A 22,028-nucleotide genomic window follows, 5' to 3' on the forward strand; every position below is an offset into this window, starting at 1 on the left:
TCACATTAATATTGCAAATGAAGCCTGATTTGAATACACTGGAAACATCTACTTCTTACACAACAGAGGAATTTAATGATACATATATCAGTGTATAAAGAAATATATACATATATGTGTATATACACACAAAGATTTTGGAAATTCCTCTCATATGCAAAGATTTTTAAAGTATTTCTCTGTGTTAGTGGTCTCTTGAGAAGTCAGTGTACTTCCACACTTTCACAGTATAAATACACTGCCTTAAAGTACAGAGATTGTACAAGTAGCAGAGATATTAAGAGATGGAAAAGATCTCAGCCATCCAGTGCATCTTCCAGATGATACAGGATTATTCCCTGCATTGTGTTTTTTCTTGTTTTTCTAAGTCTAGCTAAGTATCCTTCCACCATATGCTACAGATTATTACACTTCCTAATGGACATCACTCAACTTATAACTTTGCAGCCAGAAGTTTCCTATTCTTTACGTCATCCTCATCTCTCACTTTATTCTTTTGTGCTACTCAATCTCGTCCTGTCTTCAGTAACAGAAATACTGTATCCTTCTTTCTTTTCTTTCTTTATATTTTTTTTTCATCATCCCTCCACCCATTTCCCTTTATCTATGGCATCATTCATGGCTTTTTTCTATTCCCTTTCAAGTCTTTCACAGTCTGTGCACTGGCCACCCTGTCATTTTTCATTCAATAAAAGTGGATACACTTTCTTCCAATCAACACATGGTGATGGTCTTCAGCACCAAGTTAATAATTTTTTCAAAGGTTTTCATGCTTTCTGTCTTCCTGGATTCTCCCTTTTTTTATTTCACTTGGAATGTGCTTCACATAAACAGAAAATCCTCATGATTTCCCTCCTTTAAGCACTCTTTTATTGCCACACATAAAAGGTAGCAGGGAAAAGGGCTGTGCTGATTGATATAATTGCCTTGTGTGCCACTACTGTCTTTATTATCCTCTACCTGCATGTTCCTCTCTCTCACACCACTTTTTGACAACCTATGGCCCCTGTTGCCTCTTAGCCACTAAGGATTTTGGAGCAAGGTCACATTTTTTGGTGTTCTCCTCACTGATTTTCTGGTCAGCAATCAAGGCTGCTAGACACCATGTCAATACAAAATACTAATTATTAATATTCATTGACCTCTCATATTTGGAAACTTATGAGTATAAGTCATGCTTGCTATGCACTATATACAAGACAGAATGTCTCATCCTACTGATAGCAAACAGATATTTCTAATCATCTTAATTTATGATCTTCTTACCTAATCTAATGAGTTAGAACCTTGCTAGTTATCTTCTTTTCTTTTCTTGCCTTTATATCCATTCCTGTAGACCTTTTGAGGTGATCTGCCAATTTCTTGTGGTTCCATATTACATTCAGTCTTCTAACGTGAACATCCCCCCTACTTTAGCTAGAGGAAACCCAGGAGATAAAATATTAGAAATTTTAAGTAGTTTGTAGCAACATTTTTTCCTCCTAGCCTGAAAGGAAATTTAATGAGAGGCATTAATAGTAGCACCACTGCTTCCCCCAGGGAATCTGTAAGTGACCAGCGTCAGATGTATATTTTTTTTAAATCAGGGAAAGTTTCATGAAAGAAACTCTAGCTGGACTAGCAGTGTAGGTGTTGCTTGGACTTCCCACAAGTACTACTATTCACATTCCACCACACCAGCTTTCATGACTCAACTTTGAAGCTGATGGATCAAATAACTTTCTTTCATTCAGGTTAAATATAATTAAACTTATTGCATGAACTAAGATCTCTGAACAAGAGTGAATCACTTTCCAAGGTCATTACACACACGGGGAATTTTATTTGAGAAGTATGCAGTAACATGGGAGTCAGATTTGAGTAAGGTTATATGGTTATACAGAATAGAAGGAAAAAGGAAAGTTGCAAAACCATTCAAAAACGTTTGTGTAAAATCAGCAAGAGACATTACTCATGTCATGGCCTTGATTGGAAAGGCTGGAAAAAAAAGCCCTGGGAGAGAGTGTTTTGGGGCAGAGTACTGGGAAAAGTAAGTCTTGAATCATAGGGAAATTATCTCCAATTGTTATTTCTCCCATGTTCAAAAATCTAAAGCTTCACACTCAGTAACATGTGGCATAGAGATAACATAAGCAGAATAACTGACTTGACATGAAGCTCCATCTAAGCAATGTAACTCCTTTGGGATTAACAGGATCCCATTAAAAAATAACTAACTTCTTTCTTCTTTCCTGTTTTTTTTTTCTTTTAATGAAAGACACTGCACATCCCACTCAGCATTGGCCAGCCCCTGAGGATGTTGTGATGACAATGTTATGTCATATTACATGGTTTACAGTGCCTAGCACAATGTGGCCCTCAGCCCTGAAGGAGGCTTCCAGATACTACCTAAGGACAAATAAATTATAGCGAGTACATGCAGATAAACAGCCATTTAACGGTAGTCGAGACACATTGTTATGCTTTCTCCATCTTAAAAACCTTCACTAAAAAGTATTTTTAACTACTTTCAGGGTTTTTTTCTTTCTTTCCCTTTAAACAATATCAAAGAGACATGCCAGAAGATGCTGCTTAGGCTATCATGTCATATTTCCTATGACGCCGAGGAAATGTTTTCTTCTCTGGCCCTTCCACAGCTGGGGGCAGGGTGGCTTGCAGGGTTTAGCAGAAAGGGCAAAAAGCTTTTTGAATAATGCTATCCTTTTTTTTTTAATTTTATACTGCATATTGCCTCGTGCTCACTCATCTAAGGATGCAATATGCAGAGCCACTATATCATAGTTTCAATATGACACATTGTGAACCTTCTGGCTTCCAGTCCAGGAGCCAAATGGCATTGTGTATTCCCTCCATTTGGCCTCATTTTCATCTTCCCCCTTTGCACCCAGGCTGACAAGAGGAACATATGAAGCTTTGTCTCGCTGCTGCATCTTGACCTTGACCTTACAGCTTTAGAAAAGGGTACTTGCATGCGCGGGGCCGCTATTGTCCACAGCCGGGTCCCACTTTCTTTTGACATTAAACGAGTAAAAGGCCACGTGACAGAGTCCCTTTGCAGCCCCAACATTTCTGTCCTGCTTTCTCCTTTGCAAATATTTTTAGTACTGACTTGGTTTTTTCCCCCCCTTAGGTCAGGCTTACAGCATCTTTTGCTTTTTTTTCCTCTCTGTTGTTCCTATCCCCCTCTCCCTCTCCTACACACATACACGCGAGCGCGCACGCATGCAGACACGCGCAGACACACACACACACACAGAGGAAAATCTATATGTGTCAGACATTCAGCAAGGGAAAGACAAAGGCACTGAGTTAATTACCCATCATTTACTGCTGCTGAGAAGAACAGATGGTAGCAGGCGATATGTAAATGGCAAGGGGCAGTGAATTATTCGATTTTTTTAGATTAATCGTCGATGACAAAGGAAGTGATTACAAGCTGTGACATTTATACAAATGTATAAAGTACATAATGCTAGAAAAAAAAAGGGCTTAATATTATTATGAGGATGTCAGGCATGTGAACACCATTGTCATAATACAAAGCAACACATTTTGTGAGATCCAAGGATCTGCTTTTCTTTGATTTGCAAACTTTAGTAAGTCCTAGCCTCTGGAAATATATATTTCCCAAAATGAATCCACGCCTGACAATCATGGAAAAAAAAGGTTTGGGTGCTTTTGCATATTTCCCACAATGCATAACTCTGCCTAGTCTCAACAGGAGAGCTTATGAGGGATGAAGCTGATGTCGAATCAGTGTGGACTGTAAAATAGAAAAAGGTGCTAATAAAACGCATAGACAGGAAATGGAAAATAAAGGAAAGGTGATGTTTAAGCTGACAGACCCTCTGTGAGGACAGGGGGGCAAACAGTGAGGTGGAAGTGAAGACAGAAGAGAGTACTGTTTGTTTACTGCATGTCTGAAAAATAATCATTTTAGAGACTTTGAAGGTCAGAATGACATAATTTCCAGGCCAGGCCTTGCAGTTTTTACACAAACATCCAACCTGCTCATCCTCAAGGTAGTCTACTGTATTTTCTGCCGTATAAATAATTAATTGGTACATGAGGAAAACAGATGCTTTCTTTTGCAGATCATAGAAAACGCTCCATCATCAAAATGTCTTCAATCACCTAATTATTAAATCTATACGGTGCTAATAATACAGATGGGAGATGAAGCCAGTGAGCTGCAAATTTTTTTCCCATTGAATCATCCCATTCTACTGTACTCCTTGTTTCACATCTTGCAGTGAACTACTCTCTGTAACATCAGCAAGGCAAATAGAGGGGAGAGTTTTGTGGCAAGCTTATTTATCCTCCTCAGAAATACTTTCCAATCAAGCAAAGCAAAACATCACCAAAAATTACTGTGAAACACTCCACTGTTGTGCATGTTTTGTTGATTATAGAGGGGTGAGGGAGGGACAGAACAACAATGTATTAGTCATCAGTACTGGGTAGTACATTTAAATCTAGCAATCCATTTCATGTGAATATTTTCTCAGGAATAAACTGCTGTCTGTACCAATCTGCCCTGAAGAAAGAGAAGAATAAAGTGCTGTAGCACACTAGTATTCCCCGTGTGGTATTATTAAAAGCCAGATACTCAAGATAAGCACCAACAACTAAGCTACTGGTTTCTAAGCAGTATTTCTTTTTCTTCCTTTTAGATAAAGTTACCTGCATCAGATGCAGTTCATGCAATAATGTAGTTTCCACTCTGTTAATTGGTGCATATGCATGGTTGGTTAGCACATTTGTCTTTTTCTAAGTAAACACAGCATGGACCCCAGAATAAATATGCAGTTATTGAAACAATTGAGCTGTATCCATTTCTCCTGACTGGAGATACTAAACTGAAAGTATCCCAAATCAGTTCACATTGCACATATCATGTTACCTACTTATTTCCTTGGGATGGGGGGATTCTGAGTTAAAGTTGTAACCTAGGGGTGGGGAAAGGCAGACATTTCTCTCTTACAACGCTAGAAAGCAAAACAAGATTCTCCCTTCCTGAAAATTAAAGAGAAGGAAAACATCCTTCCAATTGAGGAACAGTGAATGGGACATGACATTGTGAAAATATCTAGGTAAGTGTCAACAGCAGTATTTCTTAACCTTCCCAAGATAAAATGAAATGGTTCCAGTGAGAAAATCCTCACTCCCTCCTCCTCCCCCACCTCTTTTTCCTTTTTTTTAAACAAAGGATGGATGATTTATGACATGGGCATGAGCATATACAGCTTTCTTGTACCTATAGATTCATATTTATGAGATTTTTTAAAAACATCATAAGTAGACCATACATTACTGCAGACTTTCCATTATTAAAGTGTTAATGGATTCCAAAGGACAAAAAACAACATCAAGAGGGTAACATATGTTTTTATTTGGAGAAAATGGCTGAATCTGAATCTGCACCATATCTAGACATCTATTTATGTACATTCCTGCAACACAACAAATTCACGAGGGAAGAGAAAATAAAATATCCATGCATTTCTACAGCTTTCCACTGCTTTGGAGATATTTATTTATGAAAACCACAGGTAGTCATTATTTATAGTCCTGATCTTTTTCTTCTTTCATTTATTTTTTTTACTAAAACAAAGATGAAATTGGAATTGATTTTTTGAGGGACATTTATACTGAAAGCAGGATCATTTTGTATTTTCACAAGTTGAAGTCTGTATTCATTACTACAAAAAATAAGACCAGCAAGCTAAAGTATTTTCATTTGCGGCCCATATTTGTTTTATAGGAAGCTTGTCACTGCACCATCGCATAAAAATGGAATTTAAACTATGCTTGCACAATAGAATGATTTTCAGTGCACTGTTTTCATACACATTGAAATTACACACTGGATATATATTTTTCTTATGTATGTATGCATGTAAACACATATTTGTGCAGAGAGGGTTTTTTGCTTGGTTAGCTGTAGAGTTCGTGTTTAGGCAAGCGCGCCTAACAATCACAGTCTCCCATTAAGAAGATATGCATATATAATATTTCTATGCAGATGTGTATGCTTGCCATTATGCATCTACAAGTATGTTTGTTAGTACTGTTTTCATTTTTTCACCCCAGTACCATTCACATTAAAATATCAGCGAATTTCATCTGCTGTGTGTTGTAGAACATATACCACTGCAGGCTGTCTAACCTGGGAAAGCAGGATATGCTGGGAGACCAGCATCTTTTCAGTCACTGGGAAATGGGGAACAATAATTAAAAAGTGGAGTGGGAAAGCCTATTGTGGCAGTGAAGAGGTGAGTCAGGGCATCAAGACCTTGTTTAGTGAGAGAGGTCAGGCACTGGATAGCAGTTAAACACCCCAGAAAGGCTCTAGGTTATTTCTTGCTTTATTGTATGGCCTCCTACAGCTGAGCCAGTAATATGTTCAATCTTAAGTGAGATATAATAAAAACCCTAACTAGATAGGAAAGCAAGTATTCTCCCTTAAGTCACTTCCATGTTTATTAACACATTTTTTCATTTTTTCATTAACATGCACATCTATCTTTGTGTGTTTGTGTGTTATGCTTAAAATATACGTTGTAAAAGCAAATATGACTAAAAACTATTTGGTAAAGGAGTTACAGCCATAAAATTTTATTTTTGGTAGGCTTTAAACATTGCAGGTTATTTAAAATTATCACACTGCTAATATGGTCCTATTCCAAAAATAGCTCACAGCGCTCTGGACTGTGCCTTTCCAAAAGCAGATAAGCAAGTCCACCAGCATCAGTGTTCTAAAATACCAAAACAAACCAACAAAAAAACAGATAGAGTAACACCTAAACGACGTCCCTTTAGGCATTTCTTTCAATGCACTTCAGCTGACTCCACTTTTATATAGGTTATAGGATTTACTATAGCAACCTCACCACCCTCTCCAAAAAATGCCTAGCTCCCCCTTCTTTGTGACTTAAATCAAACCAATAGAGCCCTCTATTGGTAAAACCCCAAACAGCTGCTGAAGTTTCTCTGCAACAGGGAGCCTATGCCATCGTGCTCCAGCTGAAGTCAATGGCAGATGTTTTTAGACTTAGACAGCATTAGCAAAAGGCCCTGAGAGAAAAGATCTGTGTTATCCCCCAAGCATGATATTTCATTTTTCTTGTTATTGCAACTGTCTTATGCAAGTGCTAATTTTGAAATTTGAGCACATCATCACCACATAAACCTGTAACACACCTAAGAGCACTTTGTTCTCCTCAAAAACATTTCATTTTCTGGAAAGAATGCAAATATATTACACCTGGCCCTGATTCAACATTTCTGCTTTGATAAGTACAGGATTTTGACTCAACTCTCAGAAGGTTTTTGGGACATCATCTTCTGTACAGTCCTACAAATTAATTAAGGCCTTGGGTACATTATAATTAAGCGGCCTAAGGCCAAGTCATAGCAGCAACCTAAAGATGCATTACTTTTTTCATTAGTAGATGAGAGAGTGTATCAGAAATGTAAGTTATTTCTGCAAAGAAATGCAAGGAGCTAAAACGAGGCAGTCTTTACAAAGGAGGACTGCTAGGGACTTCAGAGAAATTGTTCTCAGTTCAGACAGCCAGTATTGAAAACAAACATTAATCAGTCCTTACAAATTGGCTCATAATTTGTATCTCACAGTCCATATCTCACAGCCCAGTTCATGGCAAAACTGCTGCTTGTAGTCACATGGATCCAAGTACTTAAATGTGCTATTGACTTCATGGACCCCCTCTTGAGGCAGGCTGGAGGGAGGAAGAGATTTTGAAGGAAGATAGACTCTAATAATGTCTGAGCTTTGCTGAGGTAACTGTCCATATCTTGGCTTCAACACTGTGGGATTTCATGACTCCCTTACCTATTTATGTATTTGCATAAAATTATTAAGATTAGCCCTTTGTGATTATGAAGTGGTTGCGTTTACTGCTTAATTATTAAGGAAAGGCACTGGCCTATCCAAAGTTGAAAATTATCATTTCGATTTTGTATATTAAGAACCAAAGGATAAAAAGGTGATTTAGGCTGCCACCAAAGTGATCTTTGAATCCACGATGAGGTTAGACCTGTCCTCCAGTTTTTGGAAGTGGGACCTGGTAGGAGAACATGTTTTTCCCCAGAGCTTAAAGGGAAGGAAGTTGAAGCACAGAAGGACTAACCCAGATACGGAGATGAGGCATGACCATATCCAACATACAAGCTAAAAATCTTGGAGCCTTCCTGGGTCTCAAAGCTCAGACGTAGTTTAAAGTCAAGTTCATGAGGGAAGGCTTTAGCAGATGCAGCTCCTGAAAACAGAAAACCAAATCTGCTTCTTCAAACTGTTTGGCAGCCCACATGGCCCCCGGCTCCTTCTGCCAGTCCCACATGGTCTAGTCATGTTCTCACTGAGTCCAGAACCTTTCTGAAAATCAGCATCAGTTTTTCAGCTGTCCATAAAGTTGATCTGATACATGGAGGTCTGTCCTATACCTGCGCTAGGGCTGCAAGGGAAATATTAAACCAGCAGCAAACTCATCCATCTTCACATCTGTGTGGGTCATTCCTTCGTCCTTTCATGTCACTCATGCTCTACCCTTAAGGTCAAACCATGTTCTTTTACCTGTTTTTTCCATGTCTGTTGCTACTTTTCTGCTTTCTGTGGGCAAGAAGGGAAAAAAATATTGTGTAAACAATTCGAATTGCACAAATAATGTACAAACATTTAATTGCTCAAAGGTGCAGAAATTTCTTTAATTCTTTAAATTTTTTATTTTACTTGTGTGAATTCTATTGAGCAGCAAGATTTAAAATAAGCTGTGGATGCTCAGGATACTAAAATGTGCACAAATAATGCGTCCTTTGAAGTTAAGTTTAGGTTGTTGCATATCCAGTGTCTTCCAATCACCTTTATGTGTGACACAAAGATAAACTAGTTCAGGAAGGTCATGGCATCTATCAGAAAAGATGATACTGTCAAAACATGAGAAGTCCTTCACTGGACATTTTCTCCCCTTCTTCCCCAATAATTGATGAACATCCATGTATGTTCTGCATAATAGGCATCTCTGTATAACTGTGTGACTCAGTGGGAATTATTTAAATTCTGTTTTGGAAAGAAAAAAACCTGCTATACTTCTGTCTGAGTACTTGGATATCTCTGTAAGAATTACATGAGAAAGAGTGAGGGGAAAAGTAGAAGAGGAAAAAGTCCTTGTGAACTGTAAGCCAACCTGCTGTAACAAATCAGTCGACTACTTTGCTTATCAGGACTTGCAAGTGCTATTTCAGTCTAAGTTTCTTTGCATTTCCCTGGGCACATGATCTCCTCTACTCTGTTTGGCAGCACAAGGGATGTGCCCACAAAGGGAAAGAGAGCAGGAGCTGAACTGATATGTCTCATTGCATTTTTCCTCTTTGTCTTTGACGCTATATATTGATTTTCCTTTCTACATTTGCCAGAGAACATAATGGCCTTTAAAACATCTAAGGTCTTGGAGAAAGTGATTTTATTTTTTTCTTAATTCACAAACACCTATGTTTTAACTAGGCAAAGAAACCTAATTTTTTTTTTTTTTACAAAGAAGTAATGACTTTCTAAAAATTATGCCACTGCACGATTAAACAGAAGAAAATGCCACTGTGTTAAAAACAGCTTGCCTCACACCCCGAAGCTCTTGATGCTATAAATAGAGGAGGCTGGCAGCCTCCAGCTCGCCATCTTCCACTGCACTGACACGCCGTAGTGCTAGCGAGGGATGTGACTGCTGCCTTCACCTGAGGAGAGAGTATTCGGGAGCCTTGTCAGTGTCTGCTGAGAAAGGGCTTCCAATTGGCTGATTTCTACCCTGTTAGGAAAATTACAGCCGTCCTTGTTAAATCTCTTCTCTTCTTTTTTCTCCAGAGTGGCACAGGTAACAGATTTGAATGGATACAGTATGGGTGTGACTGCAAAAGAAATGCAATAACAATGACATTAAAGGGAATATAATTTCAAATCCAGTCTTACAGGGAAAAAAATAACAGGAATAAAAGTAACCTAATGCAAACACTGCATGTAATCTCAGATTTGTAATGCATAAGAAAAATAATTAAAAAAAATAATTACAGGATACAACCATACAGAGGAAGATACCAAAATTATTCTGAAATTGTTTGACTGTGTATATAACTGATGAACTTATTTTTAACCCGTGGAAAAGAAAGGCAACATGAAGCACACATTGCAAGGTTGCACTTGTCCCAGGATAAAATGAAAGAAAGGTGTTGCCAGGTGTCCCCCCCACATCAAAGTGTTGTGGAAAAAATAAAGGTTAAATGAAGTCACCTGGATGTGATGTGTGCTCAGATCTCACCTCTCTCTGAGTGCAGGAAGGCTCACGTGCTTCAGCAGACATGACCCTTGAGCTCAGACACTGCCAGCAGGGTGCCAAGAACAGGGACAAGGACAGGGACTGGCTGGCAAGATGCATCACTAACCACCCCCCAGATATGTGCAGAAAGGTCCTGGCAGGATAGCCTGCCCAATCCTCCTTCTGAGGAAGCCCTGACCCCTGCCATCACAGCATTTTCTCCCAAGAGGCTGCAGTGCTGCTCCGTTGCCCTTCTTTGACACACACGACCTGCTGGAATGGGCATGCTGGTAACTTTTCCTCTCCCAGACAGGGGCGTAGCCAGCTTCAGAAGGATTAGACAGATCTGTGTCAACAAAATCCAGGCAGAGTCAGAGCTTCAGTGAACAATTTACTGAGAGCAAAAGAAAATTCTCTTTACTGCGTGCAGTGACAAAGCACCGGGCAGAGGCAGCAACTGAGCTGCAGATTTCTTATTTGTGGCACCACAGCAGCAATTCAGCTCAGCCCCTCTGCACCTCCCTACAGTGTTCCCTGTCAGGGTCATGCTGCAAAATATGGCTGCTTCCAAGAGAGGAAAGGGGCAGGCAGGAAGGCACAACGGAATTCCCCACGGATCCCAGGCGGTTTGTGATTGCCTGTTGGTAGGCAGGTTCTCCCACTGTGTGCCTGCTGCCTAAAGGTCAATGCATATCATCCTCAAAATTTCAGGGCACATATGTGCTCTACTGCATGATTTTTATTTCCCTTAGAAACTGGCACAGCAGAAGTAGAGCTGACTTTATGCTCCAGGAGCAGTGTCTGCACAAGGAATGATGACTATTTTTTTTCCCTTAGGACAGGTAATTTTCATTTCCAGTCTCCCCAAACTTTGGGGTATCTTCTGGTCAGCTTAGATAAGAAGATACCAAGCTGGAAATTTTTCTCTGCTGCTTTTACTGGTTTAAATTGAAATCAACGTTGTTTTAACATGTTCATGAGGTTAATACACTGCACTGAGAAGCTGGAGAGGAAAAAGAAGGGCAGTGACCAATTCACCTGCCAGCTTAATAGGCTGTTTGGATAAGGCTAAAAGCAAACTGTGGTTTTGACTGCAAGCAAGTGCTGTCCTCAGAGTCAGAGATGTTATTACATACTTGTGATCAATATACATTGTAAAGCAATGTCTTTTTTTTCTCTGCTTTAGCCTATGAAAGGTGTATGTCTCCAAAACACTAAGTCACAATATTGATAATTACAGGTTCTAAATTATTTACCTATCATGGCTACAATATGAATGTCATGAAGCTGAAAAATTGAATTATCAACAAGTAAAACATTCAGAAAAAGGACAAATGAAGTGTGATCACAACAGACAGGCCTGAATCAGAGCTTACAGCAAATACACACTGAAGTTACCTTGAAGCTTGGAAAACGTAGCAGTCTGTATTGCCTATTTAAACAAAATTATTCCATAGGATTATGGGTCACAAAATATTTTGGCACTCTCTAAACACTCTCACCCTCTAATTGTCCATGGAAACTATTCATATTTAACCATTTACCCACCCATAATTGAAAATGCATTGATCAAAAGAAAATTGACATTTAAATCAACATTTATATTTTAAATAATCTTTTGTTCACTGAAGATGAGACAAAGAAAAACCATCAGAGAGAGCAATGGTTCTTTGTATCATCATTGATGATCTCATTTTAACCACCTCTCTCTTTATTTTATATCCGCAATTCTGTCCTTTTTCCCTGCTTCCAGCTCCTCCTCAGAAAACAGTACATATTCCAGCACTCTGCAGTTTTTCCACTTCTTCATGAGGAGCACAAGCCATTTATCCCCATTAGCCATTTGTGCAGTTCCCATCAGCAAGGTTCAGACAGACTGAAAGACTCCAAGTCCCACTGCCAGTTCACTGAGTTATCCCTTGCCAACTTCTTTCTGTCTCTAACTTTGCTACTCTTTTGGTACTAGTCCTTAATTTTATGGCCACATACAGGGCCAAATACGGAAGAAGCACGAAACAGTGAAAAAGTAGATCCACACAATATAAAGAATACCCATAAAGGTATAATGTTTCAAACTGCTTAGACTGGTTTTGGTACACAAATTGTGTTCCTTTTCTTAAGACAATGTTGTGATAAATTAAAGCTGTTACTATGTGACCACTTACATCCTGTTCTCATAAAATTCAATTGTCACTTGCAAAGTGATATTTATCCTCTTTTGTTTTATGCTGTCAAGGAGACTGAAGTAAAGGCTGCAGTGCTTTAAATTCCAGCTTTTACTTTGGGAAAATACCAGCAAAAAGACAAATAGAGTTCAGTAAGACTGCAGAAAAGTGTCTGGAGCACCCAGGTGAGCTGTGCCGCTCCATCTGCACTCTGCTCTCTGTGCCAGGCGGCTTGGCAGGGGAAAGGGACGGACAGGACCCTGCTGTCCAGGCATTGCAGAAGACATGAATCTTGTCAAGTTCGGACTGAGTTCCCTGCCAGTCGTCAAGCGAGCAGCCAGCAAACTGCAGCACAGCACACAGCAATGTGCACACCAGCGTTTCTGTGCCTCGCTGCCCTCCCCTGGATGGCGCTTGTTAAGGCATTTCCCTGGGCTCCAGGTGCTGCAGGGACCATCTCCATCACCACCAATTCACTAAGGCTTACTGCATTGACACCAGCTAAAACACAAGCCTGTGTTTACGTACAACATATCGTAAAACAGCTTTAATGTGGGACTCGAAATCCCTTTCTCTGGACAAGCTTATAGAAGCTATAACCTGGTTTCGTAAGGTTCAGGTTCTTCAGATTTTGTTACTGTAAGGTGCTGAGCTCTAGCATTGTCAATTGTATTCTCGTGGGTTTGAATCACTTCCAAGAGATTTTATCACTGTATACTTCACATCACGCAGGACTGCAGTCATATTCAAAACATATTGTCATGGTTAACAGGAAAAAAACAAACTAAAATACATATTTCTTTGTTTCTAACAAGAATTTTTTTTTTTGCTGGATTAAATTCATATTTGGCAGCTAGTAAAGAGATGTTATTTGCTTTTCTCTTAAAATTCTTCCTTTAAGCATCCTGATTCCCTAAATTGTCTCCCTCACTTTTCTCCTCCAATTCTCTTATATTCCTTCTTCAGTTTTTTTCTATTTTTCACCTTATCCACAGCAGTTTCTTCCAGTCAAAGTATGAATCAGTAACTAGAGACTTTCAGAATGACATAGAAATGTATTTAAAAGGGGGAAAAACACCTTAGTAATATATTACTGAGATGTTTACTGTCATTTACAGATTTTATTCATTCAGTTTTATCAGCTTGCAATGAGCCATGGGCATGAAAGTCTACACGTAAGTTTATCTTAATGTGGAGAAAATCAGAGAATGGAACTGTAACACTTTTACAACCCCTAAAGAAGCCTGATTAGAACAGTCACAAACAATATGGATTCTCTGGGGTTCTCCACAAGTATTGAAAGATCTCAATACTTTCCGAGGGTCTAGCCTTGTGGAGAAATGGCTTAATAAATAGCGAGACGGCTTCTCTGGACATGCTTTGTAAAATAAAGGTTTTAATACCCACAAAAATAATAAGCATTATAAAACAAAGAAATACAAGGCGAACACCGTGTAGGAAGCACTCTTACACTGGCCAAGGCATTCTAAAAAGGCTCCTAAGCTCTTTTGTGCTCTTTCTTAAATACTGAATGACCTAGGTGGGATATTTGGCACTTCGCCCAATGAAATTGGTAACAGGCTTTGAGGTACACTTCTGAAGCCCAATCAGTGCCTCTGTGCTGGCACTGAACCTATTACAATGAGAGGGCTATGGAAAATTCTAGTTTAACTTCCTTATATGTTTCAAGGTAAGCTGAAACTTTTTCCCCTATATAGAAACACTTATTTGTGTGTAAAAATGCACTATTACACACAAGGGGCTGTGAAAAGCTTAGATTTGCTCATGAAGCTGACCAGATTTTACATCTCTCCTCTCAGATAGCCAGACTCTGATGGTCTCCAGAGCTGCTATCCAACCGGTCAGGGACTAGGTAGTCCAGGCCACAGTAATCCCACGGCTGGGTCAGAAAGGTGCTCCCCGGGAGCTCAGCTGCAGCCACTGCTGACAACACGTCATCCTTACGCTTCGTCCTTGTCCTGTCTCCAAACGGGACACTGTGACCTCTTCATTACAGAATCTGTGCCCTCAAGGTCATTTATGAGAGGTACCCAGGGTACCTGAGTGCATGCCCATGTTTGAGGAGTTTGTCAGCCTGCTGTGTGCAGGCTGAGCTGCTGCAGTCCCTGGTAGGTGCCTGTGAGTGTACAGTTAGCCCACCCCAGGTGTAAAGTGATGCGACTTAATTGAACTTTCAATTTAAAGTTAATTGAAAGGGGTTAATGCTAAACCATATTATCTCACAACTGGAACGGGCCAAGAATGGAAAATTACTACAGCTCAGCAGATGGGCAACAGCTTAGCAAACCCTCTTAATTTCATTTTGTTCTCAAATATACCTGGCCTGACATATATCGTTACTTCACACAGCAGCTATCTTCCACCAGACCAAGGAAAGAAACACTGTGATGGATAAAATTTTAGTAGGAGAAGTGGGACAGTTAATGGTTTACATACCTGAACTTTGCTGCTACAGGACTCCAAAATAGCACAACCAGAGGAAAAAGGGTAAAATTTCAACTTCTGAAAGCAAAACCTCCCCATGTATTTCAATACAGTCTCTTAAAATAGTGTCAGAAACTGATAAGAAAAGCAGACTCCAGACACCACTCCCAGCCCTGCTAATTTTTTTTTTTTTTTCTGGGAGAATTAGTGACATAATTCAGTGAAGAAACATGAGCATTTCTGGTAAAGATCCACTTTTTGGTTGGAGTCTGAAGCTATTTTATTATGATGCTGCAATGTGAGCAATCATTTAATTCCTGGGCTTTTGTCCTATACTCATCCAGAACATCAAAGCAAGCTTAATGCCATTTGAAAGATCATAATCTAAACTAGAAGATTTAAAATTATGCCCAAGTGAACCTCATACGCCAAGAAGATAGGGAGAAAGTGTGATTTAATCAGCTGGCAGATATTTAAAATATTTGTTCAGCATCTTTTTTTCTCCTAATCAAATTTACCACTAGCAGGGGAATTAAAATAAAAACTGTCTGTACAGATATACATCTTGCTTATCTATATTTTCCAGAAAAAGGACACTCATAGCAGAGATTTTGTGAAAACTCAAAAGAATATTAAGGGCATAAAAAAACCCAAACCAACTCTACCATCATTATGCATGTACTGAGGTACCAACATTACTGTATGAGCCAAGTGGTTTTGTTGGCACATGGCTGTAGCAGAGCTCCTCCCAGAGGAGAGGGCACCCTGACTTAGGAAGCAGTTCAGGGAAAGTCAGGCATGTTTATGCTGCTTCTGTCTGCCTCTGAGAGAAACTGTGGTGCACCATTAGGACCATCAGCAGGGGATGGGCTGTGTGCCTCCTTCCTACCAACAGCAGACAGATGTGTCTCTTTTGTTCAGTCACTTTCCTCAGTCTGTCATTTTTCCCAGGGACCATGACCATTTGCAGTAGCCTGACACGAAGGTCACACAAGGAAATAGAGCTGAGCATTTGAATTTTGGTTTTAATTGGGTCTCATTAGGAACTGCAGAGGGCTCTTTTTTTTTTTTTCTTTTTTTCCCTCCTGTTAAGTTCTGGTGAGTGAAATCATCCCAGTTGAAGCTACATACACAAAACTTGGTTTTGATACTCAAGAACAGGCACTGGGGAAGCCTGCAGCTCTATGTGCCATTGGAAAAGTCATGTGCAAGCTGGGAAGTACTTTTTCTTCTAACTCCTAGCTGCCCTTTCAGTCCTGGGATAAACACAGGAGGGAAGAAACACAAAGACTTCTTAAAATCCATATACTCAATATATGATAATTCAGGGAGGGGGCAAGATTGACAAGCATGTTTTCAGACAGGAAGCAATGCAGGCTTCAAAGAGCCTACAATATTTTTTAATTAATAAGGGATCAGTAGGAGCCAATTAAACCATGGCCATTCCAAATACAGAAGATTGCTTTGCTCTTTTTTCTGTGCTGCTGCACAGTAGAGTCTTAAATTTGCCAATTTCTCCAAAAAAAATAAGTGCTCTGCGCCTTTACAAATTAGTTTGCTTTTTTTCAGTCATAATTAAATGACAGTTAAGAAGCAAATCTTTTCTTTTTTAAAATTTAATCTTTAGTTATGTGGGAAAAGTTTTCATCATCACGCTTCATAAGGGTGGAGGGAGCTAACACTTCAAAACATATTTTGCTCACTACCCATAAATATGTAGTCTAGCTTATTGACACTCAAATAACTTGGTGCCTTTCTCATGTCATATTCAGGAGACAGGCAGTTTAGGAAAAAAATAATCTGTGTAGCTCCAGGTTATGTAGTCTGCTCCAGCATATCAATACCCTTGAAACAGTAAACTATAATGTATTCTATCAGTCAAACCAATCCCCTCACCTTTCCCAGGCAGAGGCAAACCTTACCTGAATTCCTAAAAAGGAGAACTTTCCCTCCTGCTTCCTTCAAATAAACAAACTCAGCCAATTCATTTTAATTGCCTTGGAGTGACCAGCTGTGCATCTCAATACTGAAGTTAGACTGTTCTTCATTGCTGGAGTTACATTTTGATGTCACTCTAATTCTGTGCCAGAAGGGCTTTTACAGACACTGCTTCCTACCCCATCCTTCAGTCTGGGAGCTTAGAAGCTATCCTTCTTTCCTCTACATTTCATTTTTGCCACTCCTGCATCATTTCTGCCTTCTTATCATATTCTCCCATTCTCTGGAGAAAGCAATGCCTTAGCAATCCAGTTCTTAATAATACTTAATAGAAGAAAAATCACGTTGCTTTCCCAGGCTTTTGTTGACATACTGCTGGGTTCACCACTCCTCCTGGTCAGTCAAAAAATTGTGTGTTGCCAGGCTTGCCTTGTTACTGATAATTCAGGGAGCTTTCATTTTAAAATATGGGTCCCATGCGAGCCTTGTCTATTTCTCAGCAGTCTGTAAAGTCATGAACTCCTCTGCGTTAGCAAAGTAACTGTTGAGACAAAACTATTACAAGCTTAATCTGCAGTGTGCATTAGAAAGGAGTTTATAAAAAAAGAAGAGTTTTAGATTCCATGCTCATTTTGCCCTGCTTTGCCTCAGAAAGTGCCGTCTGATAAAATCAGCAGAGATGGCTGTTGACTTCATTACATATCTGCTAATTTCAGAGATACTTGCTGAGAATGTCGCTGACTTTAATTGCCATCTTGATTTACATAATTTTGCTTCTCTACCACCTTTACATATACTAATTAGCAGGCTTGGCCAACACTTTTGTATTTCACTGGTCCACTGAAGAAGGTGGACATACTTCATGGGCACAATTACTTTTTCTGGTGCCCCGTTCCCTTAGGGGACAGGGCATCACCACGTGTGTGGGCACGACAGAAAGCTGACTCACATGCTGCAACCTTCCTAAGCCTCATTTGTTTTCCCTCAGGAAGCCCTAGTAACTTCACATGATTTCTTATCTTCTATTCTTAGGATCCTTTCTGTGAGGAAAACCATCAGTAGCAAGAAACAGGTATTTCCTGAATTACCTAATAACCACAACTGCTCCATCTCTTTGCTGTTTCAGTAAGAAAAAAAAGTGGTGGAGAGGAAAGGGAACTATGCCAACTTGAGTAATATTCACAGTAAATGTCTTTTAAAAAAAGTACTAAAGTCTGCTGACTGCGGAATTTTTTAAAGCCTGCTGTCAGGCTGGCAGTGGAAAAGTCCTTCTCTCTCTCTCTCAGATGCACACTCACAGCCCCAAGGGATGAAGTGACTAAGCTGTATGTGCTTTACCTCTTTAGGCCTGCACTTTTGGATCTTATCTCTACCAGAATAATTTATAGATGGAAAATTAGTCACTTAATTGCTAAAAAAGAATTAGTATCAATGAGATTTGAAAAGGATGATGGAGAGAAAAGACTAAACCTCCTGAAAAGACACCTGGGCATTCTTAAGTAGCTTTTCTATTTTGTTTTCTTTATACTTTTGAAGTGATTAGCATTTCTCGTGTGAGTTTTTAATGTCTTTTGACTGGGCACACTAGAAAAAATATTTCTTTTCTTTCAGTTTTCCTTCTTGGTCTAAAACAGACTTGATTATTTGAATTCTGCAACAAGCTGGCCTGGCTGCTGAAATCTGCATCACTTTGATGGTAGTGACAAGAACTTGGTGGAGGGTTTTATTAATTGTAATACAAAATGACAGAAAGCAACCAGTGCAATTTCCCACCGTTATTTTTGTACTATGCTTTTTGAATCTAGTTCTTAGGAAAATGAAAAAGTTCTTTGTGATAGGGATTACCTCCATTATGTGGTTTAGTAGTGAAGTAGTTAACCATGTTGATTTCTACAGTGCTATATTTAAGTTTCAGAGTTAACATCCCTCTGAAACAAATAGAGTTGATTATTCTTTTTAGAACAAATTTTTCTTGTTCTGCAGACTGAGGTATTGTCTACATTAAGAACATTTGCACCATTATAACTACCCTAATTTTAGTCACATCAATCCCACTCCTTGATGTAGACGAATTATACGTAACCACATCAGATAAAGCATTATTTTATGGCTGTGCAGTCTGCTCATATTAGGCATTTTCAAGAAAGAACAATCGAGTTCCATTAGTGCAAGGTTCCCCAAATGGGGAAAGATGATATTAATCACTTTGCTCTATCTTTATGCAAAAAAAAAAAAAAAAAAAAAAAAAAGAAGTTAAAATGTTTTCTGAAGAAAGGGAAGTAATAATTTAAAAAGTTAAGACTCTGGGGAGAGTAAATTCCTGCTGCAAAGGGCTCTGTGTTTAATAGATGTGGGTGCATGGTCAAAGACTGAGGATACCAACTTTTATAACAGACTACTGATACATCTAAAAATGCAAACCACTGCCTTCCACACCACCAGCCTCATGCTAAAGAGGTTTATGTTCCCTTGAGAAGGAACAGATATTTTGTTTGCATACTACCTAACAGAGGAGGGTCAGCTACCACAATATAAATATTTAATCCTAATAACTAGGGAGGCAATATCAAGGGGATATGTTAACATGATGCCTCTCTAAAGCTCGCAGTGAATAAGCAACCACTCCTCTTTAAGAGGCAGCAGAATAGGAGCTGGACTTTTAAAACACAGAATCAAAAGTTGACCAAAGCCTGAATTTCCATACCCATTTCTGCTGTAGCTGAAGAGCCCATATTTTTAGCATAAGGCATAACATGCAGCAATTTTGCCAATGTAAGGAGTCAGACAATGAAAGGGGCTGGCAGCAACAGAAATGGGGGTTTGCCTCTCTCTCCCTCCCCTCTCCTCCCTGGAACACAACATATTTTTATCAGGAACAAAAATAAATAAATCCTCAGTTGTCTTGCTGTGTCCAATTAGTATTCCATCCATGAACTGTCCCATCAGGGAAAAATGCCTCCCTCACACACGTGTTCAGTATAGCACTGATGGATCTGAGGGCCTCTCCAAACACAGTGACCATCTGCTAGGCAAAACATAGGGGTCTGACAAGCAGGAGCCATTCAGCCCTGTTGTTGGGCCACATTATTACATATTTGACAAGGGTAATGAGAGGCTGTCATTAACCTTACATGACAGTCTCCACAATGACACACACTAAAGCAAGAACAAAGAGCAGAACTCAGTAAAAAGGCACCTACTTCTCATTTAACCCCGAAATTGTCAGACACCATTATTGCTAATGGAGGCTGGCGGTCCTGGGGTTAATTTCCATCTCTGTGCTCTGCTTGTTCTCTTTTTGAAATGTACTCCTCACATGGTTAAGGAAGCAGTTTTATCAAGGCTATTGGGAAGGCAATGCATTATTTATCATAACACACTGAGATGTAAGAACAGAGAGGGTCTCCTGGAGGAATGAACAAACAGACATATTTCATGAACCCTTCTGATGGTCTGAAAATAAAAAATTCTGAGCTCAGTCTCTGATATTTAAGGTTATCATCGCCTAAGTGTGACCTTTCTCTCATCTGCATTTCCTGCCAGGTTTCTGTCAAGCCTGAAATCACAAGACTGCTTTTCCTGGAGACCTTGTCACAGTCACCTGGCTTTATAATCACAGGGAAATCCCATAGAGAAAGTTAATCGGTCGCCTGAATTTTAGTCGAACAACAGATGCAGGGTGAGACAGCACTTACAATTTCAGGAAATAAAAGGTCATCTGAATATAAGATCTCTGTCTCAGGTGTGATGATATGAGTTACAGTCCTCCAGCAAGATATAAAGATCTCGTAACAGAGCTGCTTACCACCTCAGCAAGCCGAGGAATACATCTATTTCCATGGTGACCTGCGGGCCTAGCCCAGGCCAGGGGTCTCTGGGAATGAAGGCAAGCACTTGTTCGGATGCCTTGGCGTATTAGGGACAAACGACAGAAGTGAAAGTGAAGATTGTGCCTCACTGCAGGAGACTCGGAGCCGGTGCAGCTGGGCGTTAGCTCACAGGAGTCACAAGGTTTGGGAACAGCTCGAGCCAATGAGAAAATAGGACATCAGGTGGTGGTAGCTGCAGTACGAGGATGCTCAGAGCCATGGGGGGAGGGGACGCCATCTCTGTGGAGAAGCTCTCTATAAATAGCATACAAAAAGCAAGTCACTTTCTTTCCACACAAAGAAGCAAATGCAGCAGCACGAAGCTATCCTTCCAGAGGCACTGGCTGGGAGGCTGAGGAAGAAGCTGTATGAAGATTAATACTTCCATGGAAAAAGTGGAAGGTAAAAACTGTCATTGGAATACAAACTATCCAAGAAGTGAGTCCAAGCAAGACTGTATTTTTTTAGGAAAAGTGAAATATATGTTGTACAAGCACATTTCAGATTATTGATTGCTTTTCCAAATTTATTGTGGTATTCCTTTACAGAGCTGGATGACAGTGCCATGTGCTACCTTTTCTGCTCTCTCACTGGAGAGTGTCCTCTTCCCAAGCCATCCACAGAGGAGTCTGATGTAAAATTAAATAAGTCTTTTTGCCATTGAATCAAACCTCTGTTGTTATCTAGCTATCCAGAACTCATTTTTCATTAACATCTGCATGATCAAACAGTTGTTTTACATCTGTTCTCAAAGAGTTACTGAAAGGAACGCAGAACACACACAAAACTGAGTTCTGCTTTGAAATGACAAAAATGCCAGTGAAGGATTTCACTTCCTTTACCCAGCCTACTGTACAGCTGCAGCTCCTGGCATTCAATGAGCAGTGGAAATACTCAGTCCACTTGTCCCACCTCTTTATTATGGGATAAGTCTAACCAGCTAGTACTCCTACCCAAGAGATCTTCTTTCTCAGCTAGCACAGGACACCATTCATTAATTTCCTCAGTAAATGTGCATGTCAAACCACTGAGGATGACTGAAGCATTTGTGCTGCAGTACCATCAATATATGGATTGTACACTATTCTCTGACTTTCCATCTCTCTCCCTCCCAGCCTCCAGCCCTTACCCACCTCCATCCATTCCTTATTGTTATTTTCTTAGTCCTTAGTCTAAAAAATTCTTGGCTTTAGCTCAAGACAGAGTGATATGGAAGTCTACCTTCATCATCTAAGTTTTAATAGACTGGTATGATCTCTAATAATAATTGCAAAACAATATGGTTT

The sequence above is a fragment of the Prinia subflava genome, chromosome 1 (genome assembly GCF_021018805.1).
Source record: "Prinia subflava isolate CZ2003 ecotype Zambia chromosome 1, Cam_Psub_1.2, whole genome shotgun sequence".
Taxonomy (NCBI): domain Eukaryota; kingdom Metazoa; phylum Chordata; class Aves; order Passeriformes; family Cisticolidae; genus Prinia; species Prinia subflava.